The sequence below is a fragment of the Chamaea fasciata genome, unplaced genomic scaffold (genome assembly GCF_029207755.1).
Source record: "Chamaea fasciata isolate MVZ Bird 193981 ecotype frontalis unplaced genomic scaffold, bChaFas1.0.hap1 SCAF_6, whole genome shotgun sequence".
Lineage (NCBI taxonomy): Eukaryota > Metazoa > Chordata > Aves > Passeriformes > Sylviidae > Chamaea > Chamaea fasciata.
The window spans coordinates 35856209-35864283 of NW_027094091.1; the positions used below are offsets into that span (position 1 = coordinate 35856209).

At 36.5% G+C, this 8075-nt stretch overlaps 1 long non-coding RNA gene across 1 annotated transcript in view; it reads left to right on the forward strand.

Moving 5' to 3' along the window:
• LOC136290624 (uncharacterized) overlaps positions 1-4582 on the forward strand; it is a 48063-nt gene extending 43481 nt beyond the window's left edge. Inside the window, exons 4-5 of the long non-coding RNA XR_010721258.1 lie at positions 2140-2243; positions 4427-4582. This is a non-coding gene — a long non-coding RNA (uncharacterized lncRNA). The remainder of the gene's footprint in view (positions 1-2139; positions 2244-4426) is intronic.
• Positions 4583-8075: the final 3493 nt, after the last annotated feature.

Consider the following 8075-nt stretch of genomic DNA (forward strand, 5'->3'; position numbering starts at 1 on the left):
ATCCCTTAAGTGAGATGCCTCATCCTGCCTTGAAGATAAGATTCCAGGCATTGCTCAGATACTTGGGTATAATTTATTGTAGCCACACAAAAGTCAGATCTAAATCCTTTTGGATCATGATGCCACAAAACAGCAGTTCAAAGTTCAAAGAGGGAGGCCGACAGATGCAATTAAGTTATCACTGTTGGGATAACTGTAACCTTTCCTGTGCTTTTAGAGCTTCTGGGATCCTGAAGATTGTGAAATGTTAAAATATTTACATATTTTTATGTATAAAAGAGCATTCTCCTCAACACTACCTATATTTTCATTGCATAAATCACAGCAGTTGGAATAAAATATATCCAGTGAATGACTTCCTGCCACTGAGGAAAAAAAATCCAAAATCTTGTTTCCTGGTGACTACAAACTTCTCTTGACAAAACCTCCAGTGCCAAATGTGGTTTCCATTTACTGTTTTGGGATTTATTTGTCTATGCCAAAGTTCAGGTGTGCCAGCTCTTTGTAATAAGCCATTTGGATGAAAGCTTGGCTAGCTCAAAGGATTCTGATGTATTTTATTGCTGCCTTTTAAGATTATTGTTCAGAAATACCAACTCTAATTTTGAAATCAATTAGCCATGCAGTCTGATGAGGTGTTGGCCCAGCTCAGGTTCACACCCGCTGTCCGCAGATTATTGTTAAGTTGAGTCAGGTCCTTAGAGCTGCTCTGTGTTGCCGGCATCTGGTGTACACATGTTTGATGTCCTCACAAAATGACGCTGATGGCTTAAATGGCAAGGCCCTAATGAAGAAAGCCTAGCAAGTTTGCTGCCGTTTGCCAGCAAAACATGACTTTTACAGGGCAGCGTAAAAGTCTTTTTTTCCCTCGTTTAACTCTTCAATGTCAAAAGAATATAAATCTTCCCTGGAAAGTGGAGATTCAGCAAAGGTGACAAGAATGGGACCTGAGGATTCGTTATAGGCATGCAGAAGGAAAATCTCTCTGGGACCTGGCTCCTTCCTGGCACCTGCAGGGCCTGTATAGTCATGCCACAAAGTGCTACCTCCAGAGGAAAGGGGGCCTGCCTGCACTGGCCAATGGGTTCTGTGAAGGGAAAAATGCTGCACAGCCAAAAAGAGAGGCACCCAAGCTTCTCCAGGGAAAGGGAAGTGAATTGTAGAATATTAGAATGGGTCTTGGTGGGAATAGACCTTCAAGATCATCTAGGTCTGTACTTTCTGCTGTGGGCAGGGGTTACTTACACTACTCCAGGTGGCTGATATCATCCAAAACAGTTCACATTGGTTGCGCCATCACAAAATGTCTCATGATAATCCAAACAAAGAATGAGTGTATAAGCTTATTTTCCATTACATGTTTGCAGCCTAAGAGGTTTTTCTGTAGTTTCTCCAGTTTCATGCATGAGGTCTAAGAATACAACCTCAGAGGCAAAGGCAGAAATACAAATTAAAAACACTCAACAAAAATAAAACCCATCAGATTGTGTTTTTTAACCCTTATAAGAGAAGTAAGTATTTATTCCCTGAGATTTACTTCATCAAATTCAGCTTTAGGAGCTCAAAAACAGCAGTATGAACCATACTGTAGAAAGAGTTATAGCAGTGATGTGTGATGAGTTATTTGTGATCATTATTGTGCTAGTCTATCTTGAATGATAGGTGCTAAACTGCCAGTCTAATAATCTCATAGGAATTTGCAACTATCACATACATCATGGCTTCAGAGCTGGAACCATTTACTAAAATCAGCCCTCTGTTCTACCTGCAACATTTTGGAGAGTATTACATACATGCAGAGTGAATTTTATCTGCCTTTCTTTGTTTTCCAAAACGAAAAGTGTTTTGTTTTTTGCTTACATTAACTGACAAGGTCATGTGTTTGTTTAGAACCATTATCCTCTATGCTAAATAGAACCAAAAGTTACATACAAACAATTGATCTAGCTCAGAACAATCAGGTATGAAAAATCTAGTTCTTATCTGGTCAACAAAATGGACATGACAGCAATATAATCATGCTCAATAGTTATGCTGAAGGAAATATTATTCTCTCTAGAGTCCAGGTGTGGCTGTACAGAGTATCAATATTTAACACATCAATTCGGTTCTTTCCATCTGCAATGTCTTCCTGATAAGAATGATAAAAGGAGTGCATGTGGCAAGAAGGAAAAGGAGAAAAGGAAGGAAGCCCAGAAGAGTAAGAAGGAGAGCTTGCCTGGAGGACAGTATAGGGAGATGAGGTAATAATCAATAATAACCAAGGAGAATTTTCCTTTCCTTAAATCCTTGAAAATTAAGCATGACAAAAGTGTCATGGACATAATGGTTTGTATACCCCAGTATCCCACCCCCAGCAGTGGTCATGTAGGGAAACACAAAACAAGTACAGAACAATCTGATACAATCTTCCCACCATGGAGCAGTTTCCTACATGTTTAAAAGTTACAGATGGATCCATCTTCCAGGAATTAGCTCTGTACTGTTTGATTCCAAATACTTTTGTATTTAACTTTCCATTAGCGTTCTGTGGTTAACAGCTCTGTACCACAATACTCCGTGACCACCATTTAGCTATGTGTGGAGAGAAGAAAGGCCTTCTCTTGACACTGTTTTCATGTGCTGAGTTCTTGAGTGAAGAAAAAGCAAATAAAGATTTTATATTCACCTCTTCCACACACTTCTTGATTTTGTAGTATCTCGTCTATATACACCATTGTCCTTTTGGTCATTGTTCTTGCAGTCATTGTTCCACAGTTTTAATCCACCCTTATCAGTCTTTTTTATTTGGTTCTGTTTTATAATTGTGGTAATGCAATGAATGAACAGACTCTGTTCACCAGATTCCTTTTTAACATGGATCTCAACATTCTGGAAACCAGAGCCTGCAGATCAAAAGCTTGAAAAACCTTGCCTCCAGACTAGCCAGATCTGGCATCGCTCCGTATATCATAAATAAATAGCTTTTCTTTAACATCCTGGAAGGTATATTAAGGGAAGTTCTGTTATCTAAAATCTCATAAATTTATAGATGACTGAAAGTAAATGTGAAGTTCTTCCAAAATGTCACTTCTTTTAAATAATTAAATATTTAAATAATATTTAAATGATTAAATAACTTTCATTTTCATTAAGGCCAAAAAAAAAAAAAAGTGTATAAATGGAAGCAGTTTGGCTGCTCCTGAGTCAACAGTGGAATAGTTTAGTCAGTCTAATGCATTTCTATTGGGTCTATCAAATATTGGCTTTTTGAATTAAGTTTATTAAGGTGCATTGATATTTTATTATGAATATATCCTATTTGACAGTAAATCCATTTATCTTTCTATTAGCCAGACGTGATAGGTAACACCTACCTGCCTATAACTGGAAGACCTATTGATGCCTTGCAATAATATTAATGCTAGCAGTGAAGGCCAAATTGCTCCAGTCGAAGCTGTTTAACATAATATTTACTAGGCAATTACATAAGGCTTGAGGGTAAATGTTGGTAAATTTAAAGAAACCCATTATGATATCTCCTTAGAAGCATTTTTATACCATCTGACATCTGAAAACAATACTTAGTCTCCAACACATACCAGGGAGATGACCACCTGACTGCCTCTGTCATGAGTTATCGTTTGGATCATTAATGTTTGGAGCTTGGACTAAACTTAAAAATATGATGCACTGGGCAGATTCAGGTGTATAATAATTATGGGAATAAATACTTTAATGTTTCAATACACTTCAGTGAGGAAAAAAATAAAACTCTTGTCGTAGGAAGATTCCTTTTACTTAATTAAAATAGTTCCTTGATAGTGAGTGGCTAAGTTTACTGGCTCCACATCACACAGCTGCACTAATCATGCCATTAAGAAAGACAGAAGCTGTGAGCCTTGCCTATCTATCAGCTGTTGATATTTGAATGGAAATATGCTGGGGAGATGAAAGACAATCTCTTAAATTGTTCATCCCACACTTAATGCTAATCCAGTAACAGGCTTGCATGCAAAGTAAATATAACAAAGTAAATGAGGAGACCAGAGTTACTCTTTCACCAGACCCTTGTTAATTCTGCTACTCTGTAAAATGGAGTGTGCCATTTAGGCCAGGTCTCAACGCACTCCTACTCTTGGCCATTTAATTCTTGTATTGTTCAGGGTCTTTTTTCTTCTGAGAATTTTGCTACAATGGCCTATTGTTCTTAGCTGACTTTTTTGTCTATCTTCTTATTCATGCCTTACTTTTATATGGCATGTCTCTGGCACTACATACCCAGGTTTGATTTCTCAGCTTGTTGCATCACAAACAATTTTTTTTCATGAGAAAAATTGTATTTTCAATCAGAATATGATTTTATTGATTATGGGCTTGGTTTGGGGTTTGTTTTTGTTGGGTTTTTTGGTGTTTGTTTGTTTTTTCTGTTTGTTTTTTTTTTCAGTTGGTTTGTTGGCTTTCGGGGGTTCTTTCTTGAAACACTGAATGAACTTACACAGACACCATCAGCATGGATCATGAAGTCTTCCTTAAATCTTCTTATTGCTCTCTCTTATAACAGCTGTTGCCATTGCCGTTACTGTACTCTCAATGAGTTACATGGTAGAGGATAATAAATTGTTTAATCTGAAAACCATTCCCTTTCTTGAATTTTAGAACTGCCTTGTAAAGAACTGATTGGACTCCAGCAAAATTCTACCTGACTTTGTCTGGTTTGTGCAACACTTCAAGACTTGTGTGGCCCAAGAGACAGGTTACTTCTATCTGAATAGAATAATAAGATAAATACTAGCAATAAGCATTAAAAGGAGAAAAACACGTGAAAAATTAAAATGAAAATTTATTTAAGGCGCACCTTATATAAGCTTGACCTTGCTCACATTGTAATAATTTCCAATCTTTCAATTACGTCAACCTATACAAAGCTGAGCCTCATAAAAATTGAAAACGTGAAGGTTATGTGGCAATACACTGACAAGTTTTAATACCACCTCTTTCATAGCAAATGGCCAGCATAGTGTAGAACTGCCTGCTAGTATTGTGTACTTATGGAATTGAGGGAAAGAAAAGGCAAAACTCAACAGGTATGGAACATAGGTCATGACACACACATTGAGAAGTCATGACCTTCAATATTAAGGCAACAATTCTGTCCTTAACTCTCTATATGTTATGAAGAACAGCAGCTAGACTAAGGGACACTGTCACTATAAATTGAGAAGTCAGAGAGTTTTGTTGCTTTGCTTCAACTGTAATGCTGCGCAAATGCCATTTTGTTGTGCCTTTAGTACAATAAAGGATTAATTCCTCAGAAATCAAGGGTATAAGTCATGTAAATGAAAACTTGTAAATTATGTCAGTAATCCATAACTCATACAACTGATTTGGAAACCAGAGCCTTATGGTTCAGAAAGAAGTAATTGCTTTATTAACTCCCATTTATCAGTATAAAACTGGCTAATTTAACTGACTGACTGATTTATATATTGATACTTTAAATTTAGCTCAACATCCTAATTTAATAAGGAGATCACATATGGATGTTTAAGAGTATATTACTTTCTTGTTGGTTGATACTCTAAGCACACCCTTATTAAGACAGATCATCTCCTTTCCCTTGTTCTTTTAAGAGAAGGACAAAACAAATTATGTATGTCATTTATTCTACCTGACAGAAAGGCCATGTTTCCATATAACCCCCTCTCTAGTAATATATTGAATGCACGACAAACCACATCATTCATTCTCTTTTTAACATCCATGATGTCATAATCTTTTGCAACAGTAAGTGTATATTCCTGCCCGCAGACCTTTGGAAATCACCACAGGGAGTCAGACTACCGAAGCACAGTCAAGCAATAAATCTACCAGGTACATTTAAAACAAAAGTTGGAAAGAAAAACTAATATGTATTTATACACCTCTGATTCTCCAATAAGTGAGGTCTTGTGTACATTTAGCTGATGCTAAATTATATGCTAAGAACTCAAGGGTTCTCAGTAACTACCTTTAAATCATAAAATCAAGGCAGGGCTGTATTACTCACTTTAAGTAAAATTATTGATATTGTCAACTATGATAATGCACTTTTCAGGGAGAGACATGGGTTAGGAGCCTAATGAGCATAACTTTTAGGCATTGGTATTAAATAACTTGCAGCTGTAACAATCGTAAGTTATAATCCTTGTAAGCAAGGTTATGGACAGTATATGATGTACAGCCCTGACTATAATACACATGCCAGAAGTGTGGGCAATCAGTGTGTAACTTTCAACATTAACACACCTGGGAAAAATGGCACTATTAGGATAAGGCTGTGTGTGGATCAAGGTACTAGCTCTGAGCCAGCTTTCAATCAGATAACTTGTTCGGATTTCTATTGATAGAAAATCAGAGAGCTACCCAGGCAAATGCATATTTCGCTACTAATATGTAGGCTGAAAACTTCAACACTATGTGGGATTTTGACTACAGAATCAGCCAAACTCCATACAATAGGTCTAATATCAGATAACAATTTGTGTTAAATTATGGCTTGAAATGTCCTTTTTATATCTCATGCTATCATCCAACAAGCATTTTATTTTCCAGAACACATTTTAAAAATTGTAGATACTGGTTAGGAAATCAAAACATTTTTATTTCGGCTCCTCATTCTAGTGATTTGAGCTGAGGATTCTTAAGGACTTCAAACCTTAATAGCAGATGATGAGAACTATGTGAAAATTCACTTCCTGAAGTCCAGCCAAGTTCTAAAAGGAATATTTATTTTGGAACCTACATTTTTTAGCATAAGGCAGAGAATGTGGTCTTTCTACTTAGAAATTACCTGAATGCTGTTTTGCAATACAGAGAATGTACCCCAATGCCCACACATCACAGGCCTGTCTCCATGGTGATTCCAGTTCCACAAATTTGGACTTAATGTGCTTTACCTCTCTTGAAATTGGAGTAATACAGTACAATTCTATACAAGTATTAGGCCTTCCTTCTTTGTCATTTCATGATTACAGAGACATCTGATCAAGATGAGGGGAAAAAAAATTCAGTTTAGAATACTGAAAGAGAAAATCACTGAGGTTTAAAGTCTATGTGTGCAACCTAATCTTTGCAACCTCACAATGCTGAAATCATATAATGTGGCTGAATTCATTATCTATTCTATTACATTACTCTTCCCCTTTCAGTTTCCCCATTTTATACAGCATTTCTTATTCTTAGCCATATGGTACACACACATGTCCTTTAACATATGCTGGGCAACATTGTTTGGGGTATGTGAAAAATAAATGTCTGATTAGAACCAGAAAGCCACTAATGAAAAAAAATGGTCATTATTCCATAGAAAATAATCACTGAAATGACATCCCTAATATGCCTCTTGAAGAGCATTTCCTCGGTAACAATAGGCTGATTGCTGAGATACATGGGTAATTGAGAAAGCTGAAAAATGTTCAAAAGACTTAATGGTCAAGAAAAATGATGATATTTTGTGTTTGCTGTGAAGACATCAAGAAGTGTTTGAGAGAAGACTGTAGTTTACCAGAAATACATTTTCGTTCTGTTTGTAGCAATTTTTGTTGTGTCCATGAACAAATGTACAGTGAAAGTAGAGTGCCATTCAACCAGAGGTAAGGCTGCAACAGTACTGGCTTCAGATGACACTGAAGGATACAAGGAAACTAATAGTTCTGTCTGATCCCATCTCATCAGCAAATGTCTCACTCACATTCAAGTGTTTTTCAATTCAAAGCCGGTTCTTCAGTCTCACAGCACTACTGCAGTCACAGTGCAATGGATTCATCTTGTATCTATCAGGAGTGAACTGCTGCCAGCAGCTGAAAGGTTTGTAGTTTTAGTGAATGCACTCCAGTGTAGCCCATCTTGTATTCACTCTCCAGAGTAATGGACATTTTCTTCTCTTCTCCAGAAAAATTGTTTAAGGTCAAAACAAAACAATTTGTGTCAAATCTGATTTCCTGTGTTGCAGTTTACAGTAAATAAATTTTGAAAAAACAGATATTTTAAATTTAAATCCCCAATATTGTGATGAAGTTGAAATGGAGGCTATAATTTTTCTTTTCACTTAAAAA